This window comes from Aythya fuligula, chromosome 3 (assembly GCF_009819795.1).
Source record: "Aythya fuligula isolate bAytFul2 chromosome 3, bAytFul2.pri, whole genome shotgun sequence".
In the NCBI taxonomy this organism is placed as follows: domain Eukaryota; kingdom Metazoa; phylum Chordata; class Aves; order Anseriformes; family Anatidae; genus Aythya; species Aythya fuligula.
The window spans coordinates 54,344,932-54,359,537 of NC_045561.1; the positions used below are offsets into that span (position 1 = coordinate 54,344,932).

At 38.0% G+C, this 14,606-nt stretch overlaps 1 protein-coding gene across 3 annotated transcripts in view; it reads left to right on the top strand.

Moving 5' to 3' along the window:
• ARID1B (AT-rich interaction domain 1B) overlaps positions 1-14,606 on the top strand; it is a 319,934-nt gene that overhangs the window by 32,331 nt on the left and 272,997 nt on the right. The gene's annotated exons all lie outside the window — the stretch shown is intronic.

Below are 14,606 nucleotides of genomic sequence, written 5' to 3' on the forward strand. Positions count from 1 at the left end.
ATAATCAGTTTTCTTTCTCGGTTGACATCACTTAGCCTTGTATATTTCCTTAATTTATTTTTTTTTTAATTCTTTCTTTCTGGCTCACGACTTATTTATCTAAAAGATGAAAACCTAGAGCTGGTGTCAGCACAGCAACACTAGTGTTGTCCAGTACATGCAAATGTGTTAGGTATTTCTATCAGCTGTTCTCTTTTTTTTTCTCCCCCATCCTCCTTTTGTAAGAGTTTTCTGTAACTTTTGTTAATTTTTTCGCCTCAATAACTCCTTCAAAAGTTAGGCTAATTTTTTGGTATCAAGGAACATGCAAGAATCTCCTTTAATCTGCTTGGATTTCACTGTTGATGATGCTCTTGTGCATTTTTGCCTGCACTTTTAAGAGAAGGTTAATTACCGTACCCATACCATGCATATTAAGGAAGATACAGTATTTTTCTAGAGTGGGACTGAAACAAATTTATCTAGAAGTTATGTTGGCAAATTTTTCTTAGATTTTTATTTATTTATTTATTTTTTTTAGGATTGCGAGTGTAGGTAAAAGGAGCTCTGAGCTCTTTACTATGTTGTGAGCATACCAAGCTAATAAGTTGATGATTAATGGGAAGCAGCATTTTGTTTTGTGCAACTGACTAGTTGCAGATCAGTTTCTTTTTACGTCATTTACTGTTAAATGTAGAGAAGAAAAGAAGATTACGGACTCCCAGACAGGTGCTTGGCTAGTTCCAGTTATTTCTGTTAATTCTGTCTGCTGGTACAGGGTGTTCATCAGATGCTCAGTGAGCTAGAAATTTTCAAATACGCTAGTTGAGTGAATGTTACCTTTATCAACAGTTCTCATTTTTGTTCTTTTCTGTTGTTAAATAGGTATCTAGCTGTAAGGAAGAGGTTATTTCATTTAGAAATATCAAACAATAGACGTGGTTCTCACTTCAGACAGCGCGGCCTTTTGTCAGTCATAAAGGAGGAGAAACTGGTAAAAGGAGGCAGTAGCCAAACTAAAGTTATTAAAACATATTTTTAATTTAAAAATGAGTTATTCTGCGTTATGTGGAGATGAGTGTTGAATTTTCACTTCATTTGCTAATTGCTTGCTAATTGTAAATTACCCGTCAGCAGGCAGTGACCTGGCACAGCGATTGGCTGCGGGCCCTATCTGTCTTCTAACGGCATTAATGTAATTGGCCGAGCAGCAGCACGGTTCTGAGCACTAATGCTCTTCGGGGGGAAAAAGCGAGAGGATAATTATGACATTGAATTTTTATTGAACGGACATCACCACCTAGGCATGGTTTTGTTTTGGACAGCCTCCAAAGCTTCGCGTGTTTGGTTTGTGAACCTCTAATGATCTGAATCCAGTTCTTTTCATATTGCTTGTATATTACCACCTTTCTACAAAGGATTAAAATGCAGGAATGCAGGTTTGTAAATTGAATTGCCAACTTACCAGCTGAGTGGTAAGTTGTCTTTGGCACAGGATGCCACAGTTTGATTCCTGGCTGGATTTTTACTCCTGTGACATGAATATTAAATAAGGAGAGCCTAGCTTTGCTTGTTAAAATTGGCTGCGTAGCATGTGCCTACTTCTAGATATAATATATATAAAAAAAATAATCTTGCCAAAATTTTCAGAAGATGAATCTCAGCACTTTCTGAAAATGGGAGTCCTTCACAGTGTCACATTGAATTAATGAAAACCACAAGACACTTCCGAAAGCTTGATCGGTTAAATCATCCTGGGCCTTTAGCATACACCTTCTTTGGTTTTAAGTATGGTGCAAAAAGGGCATCGGGTAGGTGGGTTATGAGGGTGGAAAGCCACACTGTAGGAAGGGAGGGAAGCATTTCTGAGGGAGGTTGTTCTTATTTTAAGTTATAGCTCGCTGTTTCCCAGAGATAGCTGAGGGTGTCAGTTCCGTTTCCGTGGATGGAACGAGCAGGCTATTTGTTAGGCTGTAAAGATATTTGAATCTTGAAGAAGACCTTGAAATGTTAAGTCTAGATCTTTGTCAGTCAGAGCTGTGGCTTGAGGTGGGAGCTATGGGACTTGACAGATTTTAACTTGCAGGCTCTGCTATAGGATGCTGTAAGTGCAGGAACAGATGGAAAAACATCACCCTAATGATCGACCTGAAATTAATGAAAATGAAGGTAACTGCCTAGATGTAGGTAGCTGGTGGGGTCATGCTGCAGCAGGGAATAGTGTATTCCTATTGGAAGCCTTTCATTACAGCCTGCAAGCCAGAGGTGGAGGAGAGACATGTGGGGAGGGAGTCCTCTGACATCAGAAAGTTTGAAGAGTGGAAAAGATGAAATGTTGTCATTCTGCCTATCTGCAGCATGGGTGTTGAGCATAGTTTGCTAACCTGTTGAAAAAGTGGTCTCTACATAATGTAGCAGACATCTTCTTCAGACTTCTGTTTGTTGTAGGCATGCTTGGTAAAAAAATTTTGAAATAAAACCCCAAACTTCCTTAGAATTCTGTGTGGAAATGTCAGGACGTTGAAGGAAATCCAGAAAGTACGGGTTGGATATGTTCTGTGAAACGGCTACAGCATTTTGTCTGATATTAAGGGCATGTCCAGTTAATTCAGTATGGGTCAAATAAATACAAAAAGAATTCTGGACTGATTCCAGTAAAATTGTCTTCATGGGTTAGGATATTAAAGATCAAATGAGCTTGTAAAGTGTACCTGCATAAAAAGGGAAATATAAGAGAGGAAACTATTACTAGAAGCATCATATGCTTTATTTGTAGGATTGCAGACTTGATGGTTCATCTCTCTTTTGGCGGTAGGCAATAGATGTGGTTGATGAATTACTTAACAAAGATGGTTTCTTAATGTTGTTAGGAAGCTTAGGTTTTCTTTGTTTTCCCTCCATTCAGTGGGAGGAGATGGAAAGGAGGCAAGGCAAACCCAGCAGCAAGTTCACCTGTGTCTAGGTTGTGAGTTTTCAACATGATAGAAACACAAGTTGCAGCAAGGCCAGTGTTTGCATCCCAGGGTTTTACAATGCTGGTCTTGCATGTGAGTTTTAATACTGCTACTTCATGTACTCTCCCTTCTGGTTTGCATAGGAGGAATGCAATTTGGGGATTACTAGCACTCCTTTCCCAGGGCATCAGGGAGATAACCGTATGTATTTGAAAACAGAAAACAACCACATACTTTCAGGTTTAACTTCCACTTTCTGAGCTCTCAGATCACAGAACCACAGAAGGGTTTGGGTTGGAAGGCACCTTACAGCCCACCCAGTTCCGACCCCCTGCCATGGGCAGGGACACCTCCCACCAGACCAGGTTGCCCAAATCCCCATCCAGCCTGGCCTTGAGCACCTCCAGGGATGGGGCATCCACAGCCTCTCTGGGCAGCCTGTGCCAGGGCCTCGCCACCTTCACAGTGAAGAATTTCCTCCTAACCTCTAATATAAATCCCCTCATTTTAGTTTGGAGCCATTCTCCCTTGTCCCGTCATTGTATGCCCAAGCAAAAAGTTGTTCTTCACCTTTTTTATAAGATCCCTTTAAGTATTGAAAATATGCTATAAGGTCACTCCAGAGCCTTCTCTTCTTCAGGCTGATAGCCCCAGCTTTCTCAGACTTTCTTCAGATACATCTTGGAATTGCAAAGAGTGATGTCAAAATTAAGAAGACTAATAAGCAGGGATACTTAGCAACTTCATACTTCAGGCATAGTTTTGCAATGTATTTCGCTGTAGGCTGAATATTTAAGATCTGATTTAAAAAAAAAAAAAAAAACATTCTTTTTGTTTAGCTACTTATTCCCCCTCCCCACCTTTTGGACCTTCACCAAGTTGGTTGTGACGCCCTAATCAGTTTTCCAATTTTGATTCCGATGCCCTTTCAAGGTGTTTTCTGTGCTCTGTGCTGTGGGAGGTGTTCTGATACTTTGTAAAAACATTTACATTAAAACTGAGAGTACCTACTAAAAGAAGGTTTTTCTGTCTGTGTCTGATGTTGCGTTTCCAGGTTAATAGCATGTAATACTTTAGTTTGTGCTGAATTTCATTAAGCTTAAAAATCAGCTCCTTGTAATATGCTGTTTGTGTAGGTTTTGGAAGTTTGTAGCAAAATCTGAAGGCCTGGATTTACGAGTATGTTTGAAAGAATTGAATGGTATGATGTGGCTGTTTAATCAGATGATCATTGCCTAATTGATTTTTTTAGGATGCATTAAAAATTCTTGTGTACTTGATGGACTGGAACAACAACTCATTGTGTAAATAGGAACATGTTGCTATTACGCATGGTAAATTCCTTTATGAAGGAGAGTTGCATGGATGTGTACAATAGCCATTTCTAATAGCTGTTTAAAGTGCAGTATTTCAGTACTTTTTCACTTCAGTACTCATCATGCACTCATCTCAGAGCCTTGAGCCTGCTAGCACTAATTCAGTTATGAGATTTGAGCCTGTCTGTTCTTTCTTTTTCACTAGATAAATATTGTAGAATACAACTGTGCTAGTCACTTGTCCCTTTCACGTTTCTTGTATTCTCGATTTGCAGAACGCAGAAATGAACCTTGTCAATGTCCCCAGTTTTAAAAGTGGAACTGTAAATATTCAGAGAAATATTTTTTCTCTATTTTTTTTTTTTTTTTTTTTTGTACAGATTTTTTGAGGATTAAGTAAGGAAAATTTGCTTTTTTTTTTTTTTTGTTGTTTGTTTTTGAGGTCTTATGTGACAGATTTCAGCTAGGAGTAACTTTTTTTTAAAGGTGCAGAGAAGTTACAAAACCTCTGGGAATGTGCAGCAAGGATTTATTGTAATGGAAACTGCAAGTCAACCAGAACTATAGAAGCACCAATGTGATTACCTCATTTAGGAAAGGGTTTACAGTCCTCATATTGGGTAATGTCCCAGATTGGAAATGTCGAATTTACGCCAAGGAAATCAATTGGCTATTGGCTTGGCAGGTAGTTTTAAAGCTAGCAAGCGCAAATGTGTTTACTATTGGGTGTCTGCTTGTGTGTGTTATTTCTGAAATAATTTTAATTCTGGAAGGTTGAAATATGCAAAGAAATTGAGGCTGACTGTAAAGTTTTTTGCTGTGAACTATTAACTGAAATGTAGCGCATGTATACGGTGAGTGCTAGTCAAGTGGTATGTTTGTTGTCTTGTGTGTGTGCAATTGCCTTCACCAGCTAGAGAATATTGAATAGATTGCAGTTTTTTGTGCTCCCGAGCAGCTTTTAGCACAGATGATGTTGTTATTGGTTAAGGGAGTAGATATACGAAATAAGCAGAGTTTTCATTTCTTAGCCTATTTATTTTGCAAGGGCAGAGAATGAATCAATATGATTGATTCTCAAAAAGAACTGGCGGAGGACAAAGCATTGAGACGTGTTGCCTTTTCGTAAAGACTGATAGATGCATTTCATACACGCACATAAAAAGAAATTGTGAAGCTTTGATCATTGCATGCTTCAAAAAAAAATGTTCCCCAGGATTTTTGCTTGATTTGCCTTGGGTGTGTTTTTTTGTTTATTTTGTTTTGCATTTTTCCTGGACATTTAGTTGGAGCTCTGATTAGCTCATGGGCCTTCTTTAGTGGTAAGCAGAGGTTGAAAATCTTAAAGATGGGTTTTTCTCAATTTTCTCCTCCATTAAAAACATAATATATTGAATGAAAATAATTTCTCAGAATACTTGATTTGAATGGCGTGTCTGCTGTTCTGTCAAACCGCTGCAAACTGCCAGCAAAAAAGCTGTAGTTGAAATAAATAGAAGAAATACTTCCTGGAGAGCGTAAAGTTTGAGTCCTTCCTTTTATGAATCAGAAAAAGGGGACAAGAAGTCACAGCTATTTGTCTTTCTTGTAAGGTCATCTTTAAGAATAGATCTTTTGATGGTCAAGTGTTAATAATTGCAAAGAAAAGTTGGTGCTCTTTGTCATGTAAAGAAATGGGTTTTTTAAATTTCAGATTTCAGAAAATGCTAAATAGTGTGCTTGTGCAGACTGTAGGAAAATGTTTAGTATGGTTCTTTCTTTTCGGTATACTAAGCCTCATTGACTAAATTGAAAAAAAGGCTGCTACTTTAGTTCATGGCAGGATAAGGCTTTATGTTGTATTGTCTCCGTTAGAATTATCCCTTTCATTGAGTGTAATTCACTCTATAGAGAGAGGTGAGCACAGATTACAGATAATCACAGAATCAAATTTGACATAAGTTTCAGGTCTTTATGGTAGTTTAGCTCTTCATCTTAATGCTGGTCATCTGAGATTGTTTACCGAAGGAAAATCCCTAAAGTAGTAGAATTGCATTATTATGGTAAATAGAAACATTTCAGTAGCTTCTATCATTTCTTTGAAACGGTGCTTAAAAAAAAAGTCGGATGAAAAGGAAAAAGAACTGATTCTTCAACTGGTGATAGGCTGCTTGGAAATGAGACAGGGTTGATGTTTTTATCTGTTCACTTACTGATGTTCAGTAAATGCTAATTTTTATATCTGTCCTGGAGTAAGCAGCAGCCTACATTTGTATAGCAAGTGTATAAGAACCATCAACATACTATGCCAAATAAAAAATTATTTTTGTTACTGCTAAATGATTGTACTTTGTGTTGAATACTTAATAGCTATAACCACATATGCAAAGCCCAGGGGTTGGTGCTTTGAAAACGGTGGCTGTTAAGGAAGCAGCAGTTATTCCGATATTGAGAACTTTGTTTAGGAGAAAAATTAGCTGTCAGCCCAAATTGGAGTTAGGTAGGAAATAGATTTTGGTGATCAGAAGTGGAGAACAGAGGGTCATTTGCTGCTTTGCTGGGAAGATAAAAAATCATTTACTTGTGAACAGCTCATTTTACATGGAAGCACAGGACGGGAGTTTATTTACATTTGAAGTTAAATAAGCATCATGCCTTAAGAAAACTCTGCTTCATTGCTCTATTCAACAGCTGCCATGCAGTGACTGTGCCAGGAAGGTTTTAAAGTGTAGGTAAGGAATAATGAATTGTTACTCTTAATATTGTATTTATAGTAGTTTTCTGTTAATAATATTCATCAAAGAATAACTGGCACTCCAAACTACCAAAATTACATCCAGACCCATTATGAACACGTTAAGATTTTTGTAACCATACTTTCCGTAATGTCCCTGGGGGGCTGTTCAGTATTTTTTTTTTTTTATCTTCTTCTAAGTTTCTCAGAAGATACTATCAATTGTCCATAAATTTGAACTTGCTTAGAGAATGCAAGGGAGGCAATAGAATTTGCTTTTTTTTAAAAAAAAAAAACAGGGAGTGTGTTTCCCACAGCTGAAAATAGAGCAAAAGATAAGAAAGTGAAACCTCCCTGAAGTTGATGGGAAATCTGCTGTGACTTCAGAGCCCATGATTTCACTCTATGTGTTTGGGGTTGTTGGGTGAATTATCTTCAGCTGATAGCAACATAGGCAGAATCGCCCCTTTAAGTCAGTTAAACAATTTCAGACTGAAACAGGTCAGTATCCTTCACTTTAGTGACTTTGGAACAGTCAGGTAGCTTTCTTCTTGGTAGGATAAACCTCTCAGAAATACGAGGTATTTCAGGAACTCACAACCAGGCTCTCATTGTTACCAGCAGCTTTTTTTTTTTTTTTTAATGTTAGATTTAGCTTCAGCCTAAGTTATGTAAAAAGTAGTTTCACAGCAGTATTTTAAAAGTTGCAAGAAACGGAAAGCATTTTCCATGCCTTTTTCTTTAAAGTCAGTCTTAAATGACATGGATTCCATGCAGTGTAATCAAAGCATGCTCAGTGACATGCTTCAGTGCAGTGTGTTTTATCACCTAAAACATTAAGCTTTTTTGTGGGGATAAATGAATTATAAAATCTTTTATAAAGAAAACAATTTTAAATGTTTTAAACCACATTGTCTTTAGGTCACTTTTTCTGAAACCAATTGTATTGTTCCTTATGACTATATTAACTGGAGGCATATAAAGATCCTAATGTAAATACTTTAATCTTCTGGTCATTTATTGTTTTTCAAGAACAATGAAAAAAAGGTTTGAGAACTTAAGGAATAATTTCAGTGTACAGCTCATTCAATTTTTGTAGGCTTTTATTTATATGTTACCTTGTGTGACCCCATTTTTGGGTGCCTCTCTAGTACTTATGCATTTTATTCATTGCTTTGCCTGGAATAGAACAAATGTGTTAAATGCTCGCATTCTAGCTGGTAAGTGTTTGATCTCTGCATCTTATAAAGCATTTTGGGGGCGGGGAAGAGGAGTGTGGAGGAAATCAGTGTCTGTTTTGTTTCTTTGTGTGCTCCATCCTTTTCTTCCTCTTCTGAATGTTGTCACTTAATGCTTTTTGCATTCGTGTGCTAAGAACAAACACAGAACAGGTAATGTAGTGACTGGACAACATTAAAAAACTTATTTGAATCTTATATTGAAATATGCCTTTGGGAAAGTGACTGAATTTGGCTTTGTTGTATGTGTCAAAGGGACAAATTGCTCTTGTTATTAGTATGTTTCACAAAGCAGTGATGGAGAGATTTCTGCTTATTTCTTGGCAAACTGTAATATAGCATGTCTTTTGAGACACGAATCCAATCAAAATAAACAAGGTTTATATGGCCACTCAGGGAAGATGTTGTTTTAATTATAGAAGTGACATTACTTATCTTGACTCTATGTACACGTGTGTTTTACAGGCCCGATTGGCAAAGGACAGGTTAGCAAAACTGCCTCGTTCTTTGCACTGGGTCACCTCTGTGCCTGAGCTGTTTCGCTCTGTGCATGTGGTCTTCAGTAAAAATACGTAGGTGAGGATTGATGCCAAAAACACATTGAATCTGTGCATAGAGAAAGCAAGCGAGGTTCCTCAGAAAGCACCTCTGCTGCCTTGGAGCTCCTGTTCCCCCTTTTGAGGAGTGCCACTGCATGTCTCTGTTCTTGTTCCTAGCTTTCTCATCTGTCAACATGAAATTTGGTATCTTTCGAACTCTTCCAACTTACTGGAGAGTATTTAAAAGGACAGACACAAAATGACTGGTTTCTGTTTTTTTCATTGGTTTCATTTTATTGCTGGTTGGCAAAACTGAAGAGTATCAGAGGCCAAGATATCCCTCTACAGAGTTGGGAAGTGTGTACTTAATAGATTTATGGTCGTTTTATGTTTGGAAAGTTGTCCTAGGAAGGAAGCTATTATTTTAACTTCAGCCTTAAGTTCTGCAGAAAGTGATACTTCAGGCTTTGTGCTCACCAAGGATAAAGTCATATCTGATGTTAGAGAGCAGGCAGGTGGGTTTTCAGCTGTCCAAGGTGATGCTGTGAAAAAAAAATCCCATGTATCCTTCTCAAATTGAAGATTAAGGTTTATGACCTGAGTAAATGTTGAAGAGTAGATTCAGAAAATGCCAAGACTGTGAGGATACTTGGCCTTTCTTTTTTGATTTTTTTTTTTTTTACATTACAGGAAAAAGAATGTTTTCTAACATTGCTTTAGGCCTATAACTCAGGGGTTACAAGAGGAATATAACCATAAAAAGTAATTGAAGAATATCCAGGGAAAGATTATATATACTTGTGTTGGCTTTTCTTTGTTCTTTCTTGTCATCTCATTTTTGTCCTTCACATATATAAGTAACTAAAAATATGTTCTTATTCTTGGCATGCATTATGATCCTGTATGGCAAAATAAAAACCTGACTAAATATCACAGCCCCGTGTACATATGAGTTGCTCTGTTTTTACTGGAGTTCTTGCAGACAAATCTAAAGCAATTCAAACTTCTGCATTCTGTAAAACTGGTTTTAAAAAAATAGCCCAAAGGATAAAAATTAGTTATTAAGGAACCTTGTTGTAAGCCTGTTTATAAGAATGTGGAAAGATGCACACTGCATGTAGTGTTTTACTTAGTGCAGAAAACAAGTTTTTACTTGAAGAGATTGTGTCTACATATAAGAAATACTTAAGTATTCAACTTGCATCCCTAGGTTAGAAGTGACTGTGCCCCGAATCCTTGCATGTGATAAATTTAAGTGTCCTCAAGATTCTTATATATATTTGCTGAAAGAAGGGGCAAAAAAAATGGCACTTGTTAGTCCTGTAGTAATAAAATGCTATAAATTCATTGCATTGTGGTTTTCTTATGTACTTTTTATTGTCTCAGATGCAAAATTTCGCTAGATATTTCTGAAAATGCCAAACAGCCTCTGAAAAGCAGGCTGCTAGGTCTTAAATGGCAGAGTTTGGTAAAAATGGAAAGGAGAAGACCACCAGTAGGTAAGCAGTATCAGCAGCTCTATTGCTGATTTTGTAAGGAGTGATCGCCCGCTCTGTGCATGTCAATAAAAACGCAGGAGAGCACCTTTCTTGACATGGGGGTTGCTGAAACATCAGTGCTGTCTCTTTTTGTAATACTCCCGTGGATGTTTTTGCACAAAGTGGTATCTGTCAGAGCTTGAAATGCTCTTGCGCAGTTCCCTTTGAACAGGTAGCTCAGGACAAGTTCTAGCACATAGTTACCTGACATGGGGCCGCCTACTGCGGGGAAGGAATGTCTTGCTTACATGCATCCGAGCTGATGTGCTAAGAACTTTGCCAGTCACTTTGCCGTTTACATATTGGGCTGTAAATAATTACTGAACTTCCATTTTGAATCGCTGCTTTCTTCTTTTTTTCCCTCCTCCCGTTAAGGGAAGACAATAGCAGTGGGAAATTCTGAGGATGCTGTAACAGTTTGTGATTAGCCTGGAGATATTTTTGTGGCGAATCTAATGTAAATCTGCACGTTTCTATTGTATGCTGCCTTTGTTTTTGAAATGCACTGTTTACTCTCCCTATGTTGCTTTCAGGAGTAGTGTTCATCTAGTAATGCACGTGGTGTGGAGTATGTCAAATTGCAGTTGAAAACAAATATTGTGAATGACTCACCTAAAGGATGCAGCAAGAGTGCTAAGATTGAATATTTTTCCTTTGAGATACCTTTCTTTGTTATTTTCATACACTCGGCGATAGATTGTAGCTGGTATTTGAACAGTGGCTTTATTCAAAGCGTAGTCTCGTTTTTGCTCACTTGTGGAGTTCTTTATGCTGTTAGCGTCTTGTTTTGCAAATTGAGATATTCAGACCCTGGAATGTGATATTCTGTGAAATTCCCAGTTGTGCTGAAAAAGGCAGAATGAATTGGGTGACGGAGACCCTTGCAAGGACGTGAATTCACTCTTGTCCCATAATTTTTCCTACAGTTGAAGTCAGGCTAACTGCTTATGGGAGTAAGCAAGGTACAACTGTATTTTTGTGCCATTATCTTGATGGATTTCTTCTTCTTTTTTTTTTTTTTTTTTTTTTTTTTAAGTTTCCTTGTTTGGGGCAACTTTTGCTGTGTGGCTGCAGGTGAAATTAGCCTTGCAAATATATTTATCAGCTGAGGCATGAGTGTACTTCTTTGCCCTTATTGCAATGTTAATATCGTTAGTTACACTATACTTGCTCATGAAGAAAAAAATAAATGAATCATAGGAGCCTGCAGCATTATTCTGCGCAGTTGTTGTGGACACGTGGTCAGGCTTCTGTTTGCTGTCCCCTCTGTGTGAGGAACCGGTGTCACTGGGGGGGGGACAACCCATTTGCGTTTGGGAATGCCACCACTCACCCATCGGTTTCCAAGACCTTGAGTGAAATTTGCCTGAGGTTGTGCAGTCCTTGTCAATTTTGCCCTCATGGCTGTGGTACATCTAGATGTGCAGGAGGCTTTCTGCATTCACAGGTAGCCAGGGAGAGGCTTCTGCTGCCCCCACTTCCTCTGGCAAGCTGTTCTCAGAGTAACTTAGTGAAAATAACCCGGTGGTTATCAGCTGGTCTGCCTCAAGGGGATACATGTCTCCCTTCCATGTGTGGGGCATCATGCTAATGCAGTGACAGTAGGCTGAGGAAAAATCTAAACCCATGCTACAAAAAGTGTATCTGGATGCAGAGATAAAATGGTGGTCACTTTGATGGAGCCACGTTTTCATAACTGTTCAGAAAAAGGACTACCATGTGAAGATAAGAGTGCAAATGTAAATCTTGAAGCAAGCAAACAAAAAGTTGATGATCCTTCTGAATGAAGCTGGTGATGGTATATGACTGTCTTGATGCTGCAGTTCATTGTCTTCATCTGGACTGGAAACCTTTGGACACCTCACTTTAACGCTGATTTAGAGTCCTAAATCTGAGACTGTGTGGAATATTGTGGCAAGGACTTCCTTTGTCTGGTACAGAAAAGTGAGGGAATGCATCAGAGAAATTCCAAGGTAAAAGAATTAAGTAGATGAAATCCGTGTTGTAGGATAGGAGGGCCTTGTTGGAGCTGAACTGCTTAAATGGCTTCACTGGCTGGAAAATAAACTGAGACAGGCTTTTTCTGGCCCAAGGAAAGGAAGGTATGGGTCACACTTCAGAGTTGGTGAGATTCCCAGATGATGATGTCCAAGGGACGTTTCCAAGTCTCAGAACTTCACACAAGATAGAAGAAAATGTACTTTTCCCATTAGGTACATGAAACCTAGGCAACAACCCCCTACCACCAGAAGCTACTTCTGACTGTCTTTTGACTTCTTTTTGGAAGAATTCACGTTAGTAAGGTAGGTTATGATGCCTGTTGCCAGGAGGCCGCAGCCTGTAGAAAGTCTCTTTATCCAGTTGATGTGTCTGAAACAACTTCCTTTCCATTAAGCAAAGCAGAAGCAAAGGTGAAAGTTTCTGGAATTGACCTGCTGATATGGTAGACTATAAAATGTAGAAAGTTTGGGGGTTTTGGAGAAGCTAGCTATCATCTGTGAAGAGAAGGGAGTGTGCTGGGCTGGGCTGCTTCCCATAGATGAACCTATTTGCTGAGGCCAGGGCAGGTGGAAGGACTCCAAGCTAGAGCAGTAAGGGTGGAGGGTAAAACTAAAGCTACAGGTAAGCACACATGGAAATCTACCTCATGGCCTTGTGAACAAAAGTGATCACAACTATTTAATTGCCTATACTCCTAATGTTGGCAGCAAGGGTAATAAACAAGATGAAGAGAAATTTCTCATTTGTGATTATAAATTTCATCTACTTGGTATTACCTGAAATCTAGTGGGAAGGTTCCCGGGACTGGAATGGTAACATAAACGGTTATAACCTATTTAGAGAGAATTGAATGGGTAGAAGGGGAGGGAAAGTGGTACTCTATATCAAGAGCAGTATTACGTATTTCTGAATCACGCAGTGCTCAAAAGCAAATGATTTTAAATGCTTCTGAACTACTGTCCCGGCACAGAAGGCTTGAGATCAGGGTGCTAGCTACTATCTGCTAGATACCTCTGAAATGAAGTAGAAGTGGGATAACCAGTTCCTTAAGAATGGTACCTGTGCTGGGGAGCAGAGCACAAAAAGAAAAGCAAAAGCTTTGAGATTTTTTTTTTTTTTTTTTTTTTTTTTTTTTAAAAAAAAGCATGTGTGTGTAAATGCAGGTGACAATTTATCTTGAAATGCTTTGTTTGACACTGAGGAATTCAAAGGCAGGTGAACTTGTTACATGGCTAAATTACTTTTTTCTTTAAAAAAAAAAAAAAATAAATAAAAGAAATTAAGGACCACAATTTAACTGTGTTGTATAGAGAAAGGGTTGAGCTCAAATAAGGAAAGCATAATAATGACTGTGGATGCACAGAGATTTGCAATTGTACTGCGTACATTTAAAAACATGTGTCTGTTACTTTCAGAGAGACAGCTACACAGAGATGGAATGGACGTAAGCTAAATCATTTGAGAGAATTTTTTTGTTCAGTTTCTATAGGCGATACTTGGAAATTGCTTAAAGGTATTTTACAAAATGAATAATTGAGGGAAAACTTAATTCTCTCCCGCTGTTTCTGTCTCCAGCATTTGTCAGAACTGTAGAACTAGTAGGAAAAAATACTGTCAGCTCTTGAAGCTATTTCTTGTTTTGTTTAACAAAGATATTTTGAATGTGGATCAAGTTTATTTTAGAGTGGTTTCTTTAACTAATGAAGACCCGTTTTTAAAAGGAGTCAAATTCCTTCAACTATAAATGAGTGCTAATTGTAAACTTAAAAAATGGTCTGCTAAGAAAGAAATGTTCTGTTTACCATTTTTCTAATGTAATAAGCATGTTAAATTTAAGATCTGAATAAATATTTGTCCAAGTGCATAATTGCTTAAATAAGTGTGTGTGGACACTTAAATGTGTTTTTCTGGTTAGCAAAAGGACTTGCCAAGCATAGTGTAAGAGCTATAGCTAATAATAAAACAAAATTCAATATTTACCAATCAGTGCGACTAAATGTTTCTTAAAAGAATAACCAAAAAATAATTAATGCAAAGCAAGATTAGAATATATTACTCATGCCAGATTTTCTGCTTGCCAATTTAAATGATGATAAGACTGGACTAATATTCAGTACCTTGATTTGAATCAGTCCACTGTGATGTAGGAACTGAAAGGCAGGTCTCGCTTACAGGATATCGCTTTCTTCTGGAAAGCAGGGACAGAGAAAGCTTTGAAGGTCATGGTAGATAATCAGTTGAATGCAAGTTCCTTGTGCAGTCCTGCAGTTTAAAAGCATTAATATGATATTTGGCTGAGTAAAAGAAAGTGATACCGGAAAGCTGAAT